Source organism: Cupressus sempervirens, chromosome 7 (assembly GCF_028749045.1).
Source record: "Cupressus sempervirens isolate cs-2001-9-10 chromosome 7, ASM2874904v1, whole genome shotgun sequence".
Lineage (NCBI taxonomy): Eukaryota > Viridiplantae > Streptophyta > Pinopsida > Cupressales > Cupressaceae > Cupressus > Cupressus sempervirens.
Window position 1 is genome coordinate 208,285,381 of NC_143124.1, and position 13,221 is coordinate 208,298,601.

Sequence of the window (13,221 nt, forward strand, 5' to 3'; positions counted from 1 at the left end):
ATGCAGGGTAGGATGCACAGTATTCTCAATCCTCAAGAAAGGGATAGACCCAACCAACACCCTCTTAGGGTGGTTCTCATCGCAACTAACAAAAGGGTTTTTGGACCAAAGGTGGTTAGTCTTCTGGTAATTCAAGGAAGAAAGGAGGTAACCAGGATTGAGGATAAAAGTCTGAGTAAGATCGACCTTCTCAAAGTAGTCAGCCGAATTCCAGCAGAGGTAGTGCACCTTTCTCTAGTGCCACCCATGGTGTCCATGGTACATGTGCCAGTTTTGGAGGGAACTGCTACAACTATGGCCAACCTAGCCATAAATCTTATGATTGTTCCATCAAACCATCTACAGGACCTGGTAAGGGCAGAGTGAGATCTGAGCCTACTATAGGAGATTTGGGTCAGAATCATAGAATCTTTGTAGTGGTTGACAACCATCAAGCTGAGCATCAAGGTATGGTAGTCGAGGCTACAGGTATGTTGCACAGTATTTCAACTTCAGTTTTGTTTGACTCTGGTGCTTTTGATTCTCTCATTTCACCATCTCTTGCTCAATGATGTGGGCTAGTGGCAATGTCTCAGGTTTAGTTAGCCACGGGTTCTAAGGTGGCTGTTGACTTGTTGGTTAGGAGTTTTTGTTTGAACTTGTAAACCTTCACCACCATAGTGGATTTATGCATTCTACCTCTAGGATCATATGACATTGTGTTGGGCATGGATTGGTTAGCCCCTCATCAGGTGAATATCAATTACCATTGTAAGGTGGTACAATGTGTCGATGACATAGGTGGGCAGGTGGAACTTTTGGGAGTTCAGAGAATAGTTTCACTTCGTATGATCTCAACTAATCAGTTGAAGCCGAGTATGCAGAAGGGTTGTCAGTTGTTTCTTATATCTCTTAGTGATCTTGAGGAAGCCGAGAGCCATATGGTAACACTCAATGATCATCCACTCCTTCATGAGTATGCTGATGTCTTTCCTAAGGAGATTCCTAGTATGCCACCAAAGCGTGACATTAATTTTTAGATTGATCTTGTACCAGGGGCAGAGCTGATTTCATGAGCTCCTTATTGCATGAACACTCAGGAGTTGAGTGAGGTCAAATTGCAATTGGAGGAATTATTGGCCAAGGGCCATATTCATCCTAGTGTATTCCCATGGGGTGCACCAGTCATCTTTGTGAAGAAGGATGGTTTGTTGCATTTGTGCATTGACTACCGGTAGTTGAATAAGGTGATGGTGAAGAATCATTACCCTTTGCTAAGGATAGATGACTTGTTTGATCAGATGAAGGGACCACGAGTGTTCTCAAAGATTGATCTGAAGTCAGGATACCATCAACTTCATGTCCAAGAGGCTGATATTCATCGAACAACATTTCGTACATGATATGGGCATTATGACTTCACAGTTGTACCTTTTGGGTTGAACAATGTGGCATCAATGTTCATGAGTTTGATGAATGGGGTATTTTGCATGTACCTTGATCAATTTTTCATTATATTTCTAGATGACATATTGATCTACTCAAAGATTATGGAGGAGCACGAAGTCCATTTACGTCAGGTATTGCAGTGCTTGAGAGACCATCGATTGTATGGCAACCTGAGTAAATGTGGGTTCTTCTAGTTAGAGGTGAAGTATTTGGGATATATCATCACTGGTGATGGAATTGCTATGGATCTAGAGAAGGTTCATGCTATCATGGACTAGCCAGTACCCACGAATGTCTCAGAAGTTCATAGTTTTATGGTACTAGCGAGTTACTACCATTGCTTCGTGAAGGATTTTTCATGAGTAGCTCATCCCATCACTTCTCTTCAGTGCAAAGGGAAGAAGTTTTTTTGATTAGACCAGTGAAATGTAGTATTTTCTACTCTTAAGGAGTGTTTGACTAGTGCACTAGTCCTTGCAGTGCCTAATCCTATAGGTGATTTCATGGTTTGCACAGATGCTTCGTTGGAAGGCGTGGGTACGATGTTGATGCAAGATGGTCGAGTGATTGCATATGAGTCTAGAAAACTCAAGGACCATGAGCTTAACTACCCCACTCATGATTTGGAACTTGTGGCCGTAGTGCATGCCCTTGTCCATTGGAGGCATTTTCTTTTGGGACATAGGTTTGAGTTGCATAGCGATCATAGGAGCTTGTAGTATATCTTTACTCAACCAAACTTGAATGCATGACAATGTCATTGGATGGAGTTCCTGTGCGAGTATGACTTTGATTTTCATTACATCAAAGGGAAGGAGAATGTCATCAAAGATGCCTTGAGAAGGAGGCAACATGAGGTATCAATGATGTCATTGGGAGTGGATTTGCGAAGCCATATTTTGGAGGCTTTACCTAGTGACACTTTGTATCAGGAGGTGAGGGCGGAGATCGAGTCTGGACGTACCCTTGAGGGGATATTTTTAGGTTATATGCCTGATTTTGATGGACTATTGCGACACTCGGGGCATATTTATGTACCCTTGTCAGGTGATCTTCATAACTTAGTTTTGTCGGAAGCGCATCATGCACCATATTCTGCACACCCTAGAGTCAAGAAGATGCATGCTGATCTCAAATAGCTGTACTTTTGGGCAGGGATGAGACGTGATGTAGCCAACTTTTTTGCTAGATGTCTTGAGTGCTAGAGAGTGAAGGCGGAGCATCAGCATCTGACGGGTCTTTTGCAGCCACATGCCATTCCAAAGTGGAAGTGGGATACGATATCTATTGATTTTATCATAGGGTTGCCTATGTCATCGTGGAGACATGATTGTATCATGGTGATAGTGGAAAAGTTGTCCAAGGTAGCACATTTTTCACCTATGAGAGCATCCTACACTACTTCTTCCGTAGCACATGTTTTCATGGTGGATATTGTTTGTTTGCATGGGATCCCTCATCAGATCATTTCAGATAGAGATCTAGTGTTTACTTCTGCACTATGGACGTCTCTACAACATGTGTTGGGCACTCAGCTCAATTTCAGTTTAGCTTATCACCTAGAGACCGATGATAAAACTGAGAGTAAATCAAGTTTTGGAGGATATGCTTCGCATGTATGTTATGGATAGGTAGGTGAAGTGGGAGGACTATTTGTACCTTGTTGACCCGAGCGATGAGATCTCTGTGACTTGGGAAGATGCTACATGACTAAGGGGATTGTACCCCTACCTTTTTGTTGGCTTCCAAGAGTAAGCCTATGCTAGTGGGGGAGGATGTAGTGCCTCTTGTGTTTACAGTCTATACCTTTTCTATTTTTGATTCAAGAGATACTTGATACTCTCATTAATATTTGTGCCTTGAGATGACTTGAGGGTCAAATTTTATACTTTGATTTTCATACCATAGATGCTTTGTTGCTATGTTGTTCAGTTTATCATACTTACATGTTGATGCTATTTTGAAATAAAAGTAGATCTATGATATCTAATTATCTGGTTATATGATGTATTGGACACATCTGTGGTTTTTGTGATGTGATGGATCTTATGCTTTGGTTATTTACTTCATTCTTGTCTTTTATGATTAATGTAAACGTGAGTGGTGTAAATAGATTAATGAGTTATTTAATGCTTTAATTGCTTCAGCTATTATGTTATATGCAATTGCACTTGATTATGTGTTTTATTGTGCAAGAATTATATCCCTGGCAGTGGCACATGGAGATAGTGATCCAGCTATACATATTTTGCCAATGTTGCTCTTGTATGGTTGACGTATCCTTATTTAGTTGTTTTAAATTAAAACCTTTCAGTGATTAGTAAATCTGAACTCATCCGCATTATGTGATTCAACTAGTGAGCATGTCTGTGCATTTAGAAGTTCACATTCGTCATGAAAGTGTTAAGTGATTTTGGGTTTTCGAGTTTTAAATCTTTTTGGATTTAACTTCTGGCAGCTTTGCCTTAGGTGAATTTCCATTATGGATAATAACCTATTTTCGTTTGGGTTGATTTGGAGTTAAACTACTCCAACTAGCTATTTTCCATAATCAACTATTTATTCAAAATGAATGAGTATTGAAAAAGTGAATTCATTATTCACTTCTCACATTTTGGAAATTGAATTTGGAGAGAAAATTTGGAAATCCTCTTCTAAAGGATTACTATTTTGTTCATTGTGGGAGTTGTGAGTGTGGGATCTTTTCGAGGTTGGTCTCATTGGATTCAGCTTGAGGAGTTCTCGCTTTGTCGTCAGTTTCAACAGTTTTGGCAGATTGGTTATTTTATTCTGTGGGTTTCTGTTTTGGCCCCTTTTGCTGTTAGGTAGGGCCTTCCTGTTTTAATGCTTTTTCTTTGTTTCTACTTTCGTTTCTTGTAGCAATATGTTAGGAGGTTCAGAACTAGTGTTCCCCTCCATTTATAGTTACTAGTTCTACCCTGTTGGTCAGGTATGAACGTTTTCCCTATTTTTGAAATGGGGGTTTGGGTTTTTGGGCCATTATGCTGGCCATTTTTGCATATGGTGTCTGATTCCTTTTATTTTGGATTTTTGGGGTTTTTGAACCCAAAGGCCAAATGGCTTTTAATTTTGGAATTTTTCCAAAATTTGGGGTTTTTACCTCATTTTGCATGTCGCCATTTTTTCTCAAGTTTTCTCGGCACATTGTGGTTCATGGAATTGGATGATCCGTTTAGATACCGCTCAGAACATTATTGTATCTTTTGTTGCATTGGGATGCATGTAGCATCCCTGATCTTGATTATGGTTCAGTTGATTGACTTTTGTTTGCGTCCTCATCCTATCCTTGTGTATGATCTCTGTGATCGTGGTGCGCCACACACTTGGACATCTATCAGGTGACCTGTGGGGCTTGGTCTTCTGTGGTACTTCCAAAAGTTGTGATCATTGGGGTTGGGTTGGGAGTTTTCATACCTACGAGCACTCATCATTGGATGAGCATGGGTAGGGTAGGGTAGCATATGGAGGGGGCTTCTATCTCGCAGCCTGGTGACCTTAGTCCCACAGGGTTGGCAAAGGAAGTTTTAAGTGATAATTAAATAAAACATTGGGTGGTGATAAAATTTAAGATAGTAAAAAGTATATGTGGGGCCCAACATTGAGGAGTTGAAACGCATGATTCGAGCTTGGGCTTGTCGATTTAAAGCGACTCTCCATGATGTCAGCCCCTACGTAGTAGCCCATTGAGATGTATGACCAGGACCTATAGTTATGCATTGTCTTTGTCTTGGGTTCAGTCATCATATTGCTTGGCATGTGTGTTAGCCATGGATGCTTGTTTTGCGTGCAGTTGTAGTTGGATCATTATCTCCATTAGCATGGTGGGTGTGGACCTACTGGTGCCACATGGTTGGGAGGCATAGCTACCTTCACCATTGCTAGGGACTAGTCTACAGAGATGGTCTTGAGCCTAGTACAATCGTTGTTGGATGTTTGCACTTGGTACTTTGGTCTTCAGATTATGCTTCCTTGTGATTTATGCTTTCATTGGGATGCTTGTTTATCATGTGTAGATGATGTTAGTTTGATGCATTTCTTTATGAGAATGAATAGCGTATGTTAGATGATGTTATCTCACACTTTACTACTTCTAGCATTTAAGATTTCCTTATGATTGTTATAGCATGTTTAGTAGTGACGTCCTGTTACAATAGCACCGACAATTCGATCGGTGGGTTAGGACGTTATGCACAGGGGAATGGCTAGGACCCATGATGGTCTTATGATGCCATTGACGGTTGGGAGGAATCGCGTACTTAGTGGTTGTTTTTCTCATTGTGATGTTTTCCCTTTTTGTACTTTTCCTTCATTGTTTGATAGATGGTTACATTTCAGCTTTTCATCTTTTAATTATTCAGTGATAGCTCGAGTGTTCATGCATTGAGATGTGGATCTGGTACTCCCCGGTGTAGAGGTTTTATACTCTATTTTTCCCTTTTTGTGTTCTCTTTAGCTTTTCTTGTGCTTCTTTGGGTGACACTTTGTCAGCATGGTACGACATAGAAGTGTATCGCACACCCATAGAAACTGTGTTGTGCAAAACTAGAAAGTATTGCATGCCTCTTTGAGAAATGTCATGCGACACTGGAAAGTATCACACCTCCTCAGAAGAAATTTCATACGATGCACTTCCAATATCACACACCCTTTTGAGAAGTATTGCCCGAACCCTAATTGTGTCGCCCTCCTTCTGGAGAAATGTCGTATGACACTGGTGAAGTATCAGACAGTGCTGACATAGTGTCGCACAAATTTTATGAAACCTGTGCAGGTGGGTAGCAGGAACTTTTCGATCTAATCCAAAATTTTTAGGGATGTTTCGGGGTACCCTCTTAGGTGTTCTTCAATCCCTTGGCAGTACAGTTTGAATTCTGCTTTGTTTTTTTTTGTAGTTCGTTCTTCGGGGTTTAAAATATATCATTTAAGTATAATTTCTTATACTTAAGATATATTTTAATATATTCAAAGATTTATTTGAGATGGGTTTCAAACCTCTACGGGCTAAGATAAAGATTCTAGAAAATTTTAGGACTTCAAAATTTAAACTTAGCCAATTTTTAGGAGTATGTTTTGATCTTTTAGCTTGGTCAATCTCTTATATTTTCTTGTTTGTGTTTTGGTTAGTCGTGATGTTTGGAGATCCATTGGGTGCCAAGATGGTTGTTAAGTCTTTGGTTGTGATCTATATGATTTGTGTATGTTGTTGTCATGTGCACTTCCACTTGTTTAAAAAAAATATTATTCTGGCTTGTTTTTCATCCTTGTTCCAAGGATCTCTGGGTAGGGCATTACATCTAGTATTAGAGCCCATGTTGCAACATTGGGATCTCTATGTTATGCTTCCACTCTGGTTTTGTTTGATGTTGTGTGTTTCTTTGTATGTTTTATTTTTGTTATCTTGTTCATTCATGGCTTTTACTCTTATGCTTGTGATCCGATTGTTCTGACATCACATTATTTTTCCCATAGTGATGCCTCTTGCACATAGACTGAGTGGCCATGGTGGTACCCATAGTGGTAACCATGGAAATGAACATCATGGAGAGGAACGTTAGGGAGGAGGGGGAGAAAATGGTAATATTAGTGATCAGAATGGCATAGGGGTGATGATGCCTGTACTCCAACAAATTCTTTCTCTTTTGGGCCCTTGTGTTGAGGAGCACCAACAGGATCAAAATCAAGAGGAGGGGTCCCATCATAGGGATTCCCATCACTCTGAGCATAGAGAAGAGGAACGTGAATGTGAGAATTCTCTTACTCCACCTGGTGGCAGAGGGCACTATTAGGGTGGTCGAGACCACAGTAGTGAGGATTCCATCAGATTGGATATCATGAAGTCCCTCCAAATTTTTAGACCACCACCATTTTATGGTAGGGGAAGTGGCCTCAAGGCTAAGACTTGGTTATTGGACATGGAGCGCTACTTCACCATGTATCCATATTCAACCAACATGAGGGCCCGTTGTGCAATTATGCAATTGATGGACCATAGATCCATTTGGTGGAATATTGAGGGTCAGAAGCTTCAGATTAGCATTGTAGATCTCACCTAGGAGATCTTTGAGGAGAGATTCCGAGAGAGATTCTTATCTCCTTAGTTCAGAGAGGCCCATGCTGATGAGTTCCACTCACTCTGAAAGGGAAATATGTCAGTGGATCAGTATGAGATATGATTCTTTGAGCTCAAAAAATATTCTTGTTACAATCATGATGATTTACTCTTGGCTCACCATTTTATCCAAGGCTTGAAGGATTACCTCATTGGAGAAGTCCGCATGCATCAGCCTAGGACTCTTGTGCTCGCAATAGAGAAGGCATGTATTGTGGAGGAAAATTTGGCTAGAGGTTTTGGTAGCAAAATTGGTTCTCAAAACCAGGGTGGTAGGAATGTAGGGTAGGATGCACAGTATTTTCAATCGTTAGGAAAGGGACAGACCCAACCAACACTCTCTTAAGGTGGTTCTCGTCACAACCGACAGAAGGGTTTTTGTACCAAAGGTGTTCAGTCTTCTAGTAATTTAGGAAAGAAAGGAGGTAACCAAGATCAAGGATAGAAGTCGCAGCAAGACTGACCTTCTTAGAGCATTCAACAAAAATCCAGCAGAGGTTGTGCACCTTTCTCTAGTGCTACCCAGGGTTTTCGTGGTATAAGTGCCAATTTTGGAGGGAACTGCTACAATTGTGGCCAACCTGGCCATAAATCTTATGATTGTTCCATCAAACCATCTACAAGACCTGGTAAGGGTGCAACGAGATCTAAGCCTACTGTTGGAGATGTGGGTCAGAATCATAGTCTTTGCAGTGGTTGACAACCGTCAAGCTGAGCATTAAGGTACGGTAGTCGAGGCTACAGGTATGTTGCATGGTATTTCAACTTTAGTTTTGTTTGACTCTGGTGCTTCAAATTATTTCATTTCACCATCTCTTGTTCAACGATGTGGGCTAGTGGCAATGTGTCAGGTTGATAGGTGGTAGGTTGAGTTAGCCATGGGTTCTAAGGTTGTTGTTGACTTGTTTTTTAGGAGTTGTTGTTTGAACTTGGGAGCCTTCACCAGAATAGTGGATTTACGCATTCAACCTCTAGGATCATATGACATTGTGTTAGGCATGGATTGGTTAGCCGTTCATCAAGAAAATATCGATTTCAATCATAAGGTGGTACAGTGTGTGGATGACATAGGTGGGCAGGTGAACTTTTGGGAGTTTAGAGACTAGTTTCACTTCGTATGATCTCAACTAATTAGCTGAAGCAAAGTGTATGGAAGGGTTTTTAGTTGTTTCTTGTATCTCTCAGTGATCTTGAGGAAGTCGAGAGCCATATGGTAACACTCGATGATCACCCACTCCTTCATGAGTATGTTGATGTGTTTCTTGAGGAGATTTTTGGTATGCCACTGAAGCGTGACATTGATTTTTGGATCTATCTTGTACCAGAGGCAGATCTGATTTTGTGAGCTCCCTATCTCATGACCACTCAGGAGTTGAGTGAGCTCAAATTATAGTTGGAGGAATTATTGGACAAGGGTCATATTCCTCCTAGTGTATCCCCATGGGGTGCACCAGTCATCTTTGTGAATAAGAAGGATTGTTCATTGCATTTGTGCATCAACTACCGACAGTTGAATAAGGTGACAGTGAAGAATCATTATGCTTTGCCAAGAATAAATGACTTGTTTGATCAAATGAAGGGAGCACGAGTGTTCTCAAAGATTGATCTGAAGTCAGGATACCATCAACTTCATATCCAAGAGGCTGATATTCATCAAACAACATTTTGTAAACGATATGGGCATTATGAGTTCATAGTTGTACCTTTTGGGTTGACGAATGTGCCATTAGTGTTCACGAGTTTGATGAATTGGGTATTTTGCATGTACCTCGATCAGTGTGCCATTTTATTTCTAGATGACATATTGATCTATTCGAAGACTATGGAGGAGCATGAAGTCCATTTGCATCAAGTATTGCAGTGCTTGAGAGGCCATCAACTGTATGGCAACCTGAGTAAATGTGGGTTCTTCCAGTCAAAGGTGAAGTATTTGGGACATATCATCATTGGTGATGGAATTGCTATGGATCCAGAGAAGGTTTGTGCTATCATGGATTGGCCGGTATCCACGAATGTCTCAAAAGTTTGTAGTTTTATGGGACTAGCAAGTTACTACCGTCACTTTGTGAAGGATTTCTCACGAGTAGCTAATCCCATCACTTCTCTTCAGCCCAAAAGGAAGAAGTTTGTTTGGTCAGACCAGTGCGAGGCATTATATCTTTATGGGCATTATTACCACCAGGGTTTTCCCTCTGATCAAGGGTTTCCCTAGTTAACAAATCTAGTGTAATTATGTATGTGCATCTTTTTATTATTATTGTTTACTTTGATTGAATGTTAAAGATTAATTAATGTTGATAAATGTTTTAGTTGGATAATTGATTCACCATCTCCCCCCTCTTAGTTATCTTGGTGGACTATTATTTCTTACAATTGGTACTAGAGGTTCAGGTCCTTGAAGAAAAAGCTTAACAACTTTGGGAGATCATGGCAAGAATAGATAGTCCTAAGTTAGATAGAGGAAACTTTGACATAGAAGTTATTGGATTTGTATAGAGATCAGAGCATTGAGTTCTCAGATCCAGAATCCTTTTGTTGCATACAAAAGAATAGAGGCACAAGTATAGAGAGATCTAGATCTGAAGAAGACATGAAGATCAAGGAAGGTATTGATCCACTTATGCAAAGAGAACAAGAAGGTATGGAATTTTTTCTTGTTGGACATGTAATGATTTTGGTCATTTTTCATCTACATTCCCTAAGAGAATAAGTAAAAATAGAAATAGTTCACTTTCTGATGAAGATGAATAATTTAAAGCAAGCACGGAAAGATTCTTGAATGATTGTGATGATAAAGATAATGAACTTGAATTAGTTAAGAAAGAGGAAGTATTAGAAGAGATAGCTTTGGTAACTATTGTTGATCCAAAGGCTAACCATGAAATGTGGAAGCTATCATTAGCAATTATTTGCAGAATGAAGGTGAGATAAGGTAGGAACAAAGTTCAAAACCTAGAATAGAGCTAAGAGTTTAGATAACAACTCCTACTTCTAGTAAGAATATGACAAAGAATCATCAACCAAAGTAGATCATTAGCAATAGAGATAAAGGTTTGATGACAAGAAGCAGAATTAATGAAGAACTATGTTTGATATCTCAAGTGGAACCAAAGTATAAGAATTTTCCTTAGGGAAAAATCTACCCAAGACCAAGGAACTCAAACACAAGAACAACACTAGACCAAAGAGAGTATGATTAGAATGAAAATATATTCATTCAATATTCCATGTGAAAGCACACTAGGAGTGCTTGTAAATAAAGGCCTCTAGAAAGCTTCTACAACGCATAGAAGTCAGCAACATGATAAGTCATACAACCATGCACATGTCCACTAGATATGGGTTATCCTCTATTAAGAATTGGAGTAAGTGTGATGATGAGAGGATAAGCCTACAATGGTGTAGCATGCAAAATAATGTTGTAGACAAGATGTGCTAAAATGGGTGTGCAAATAACTATGTTATCTACATGAAAACTTAGTAAATGATGCAAACTCTAGTGTTGTAGACACCATGTGCTAAATTAGAGTTTCTTACTCCAATGTTGTCAACATGATGACAGATGAGTGTATGCAAACTCCTAAGTGTCTCACCTAAATAAATAATAAAAGAATGCAATATAATAAAATAATGAATTAACCTAAGTAAACTTAAGTAAAGTGTAAATAGTAAATATGCATTTACACCAACACCCCCCCTTAAGTAGAACTTAGGGTAATGTGCTTAAGTTCACAAGAACTAGGATGAAATGCATAATGGGTCTCAAATACTAGGCCATATTAGGTACCCATGTACATAATGAAATGCAATCTCTCATAAAGCAGAGAAAGAAGGGGAAACTCACGGGAAAAGCCCTCCCCCAAAAAGAGAGATGAAAAAACTAGATGCATGGATAGATGGAGTAATCAAGACCCCCCAATTATGACATACATCAAGTATATACAATAGAGAAATGTGAGAACAACACTATCCCAAAAAAAAAAAGGTTCCCCCCACAAGAGAGAAGAAGAAGAGAGACAACATAGTCCCCCCTCTTAATGAAGAATGTCGATCATTGATAGATGCTCTAATGTAGAAGCTGATCCAAGATTGCTAAATACTGTTCCTCCCCTTTGGAAGAAAAAATGGTAGAGGTAAAAATGAGATGCTTCCATTATGTGTGGAAAGAATCTCGATGATCACTGATGCCTCTGAAACTTGTTTAACTGTCTCTGTGAAGGATAAATGTAGAACTTGTCTCAAAGAATGTATTGTCTCCTCAACTAATAAAGAGCCTATAACTACTATACATAAGTATCCATAGTCACATCAACCTTTATAGATCGATCATGTAGAGAATGGACATGAGGCTCAAAGTGAGCGCTCACAACAACTGAAGAAGGATCTTCTCCATCAAAGAGAAGATGTATATCATCAATGATGTCCCCCAAATCCACTATGTATGACTCCAAAAATAAACTTGAAATATCTATTATGTAGTCATCTGTTGATGCTAGAGCTAGAAGACTAGGTGTACCCTGTTGTGCTAGACATATCATTGTGGCAATATATGCATGTGGACTATATTGATGTCATGACCTATCACTACAACTATAATAGAGCCCCACATGTCTGAATCTATTAAAGCACTATTGCTGGTGTGCTTATCAATTTCCACAATGTATGATGTGCAAAGAGGACTAGAGGACAAGTTTGGTGAACTTTCCTCGAAGTGTACATCCTTCTCCACAAAGATCTTGTGTGTCTCAACATCCATAAGTCTATATGCCTTCACAATGTCTTTATATGCGATGAAAGTACAAGGCCAAGGTGGTGGTGCCTTGCATCCCTTGGAAGAAATGTTTGCCCGTGCTGGACAACCAAAGACTCTGAAGTGTGTCACAACTAGTTTTCTACCACACCATGCCTCAAAAGGAGTGTTTCCATCTAAGGCAGGATGAGGAGACCTATTAAGTATGTGATTAGCACTACTGATTACTTAGACTTCAAGTGATGGATCTAGAGACTTGGAATGTATCATATAACTTGCCATTGACTTAAGAGTTCATATCCTCATTGTTGCAACATCTATCTTGTGTGGACTGAATGCTGGTGGATTCTAAAGATCAATACCCTCAGGTTTTCAAAAGTCTTCAACCCTTTTGTTCACATATCTACTTTCGTTGTCCATCCTTGGAACTTTGATGGATTTCCTTGATTTTTGTTCAACATGAGTCTTGAAGGATAGAAAATTGTCCAACACTTCATTCTTGTTATGAAGAAAGTTGACCTAAGTATACCTTGAAAAGTCATCAATGAAAGTAAGTATGCAATTACCTGGTTGACTAATGTCACTACAAAAGGACCTACTAATACCATGTGAACCAACTAAAGAAAAATTGATGATCTTAAAGACTTCCCTTTATGTATCTTCTCCTCTAGATGCATATCCACTGAACCTATTGAACATTAACCTTGGGAAAAGTTGATTGTAGGTAGACCTTTAACCATTTTGTTTGAGCAAAGTTGTTGAAGATAACAGAAGGCTAGATGACCAAACCGCTCATGCCATAATTGGATGTGTGAATTAGATTGTGTCAACAAGGCTTGTGAAGGAGACTTGGGAAAAAAGTGGGAGAAAGAATAAAACCTTTTGTCATGATTAACTTTCTCCACTACAACCA

At 39.5% G+C, this 13,221-nt stretch overlaps 1 pseudogene; it reads left to right on the forward strand.

Moving 5' to 3' along the window:
• LOC149546227 (glutamate--tRNA ligase, cytoplasmic pseudogene) overlaps nucleotides 1–13,221 on the forward strand; it is an 84,929-nt pseudogene continuing 71,708 nt past the window's right edge.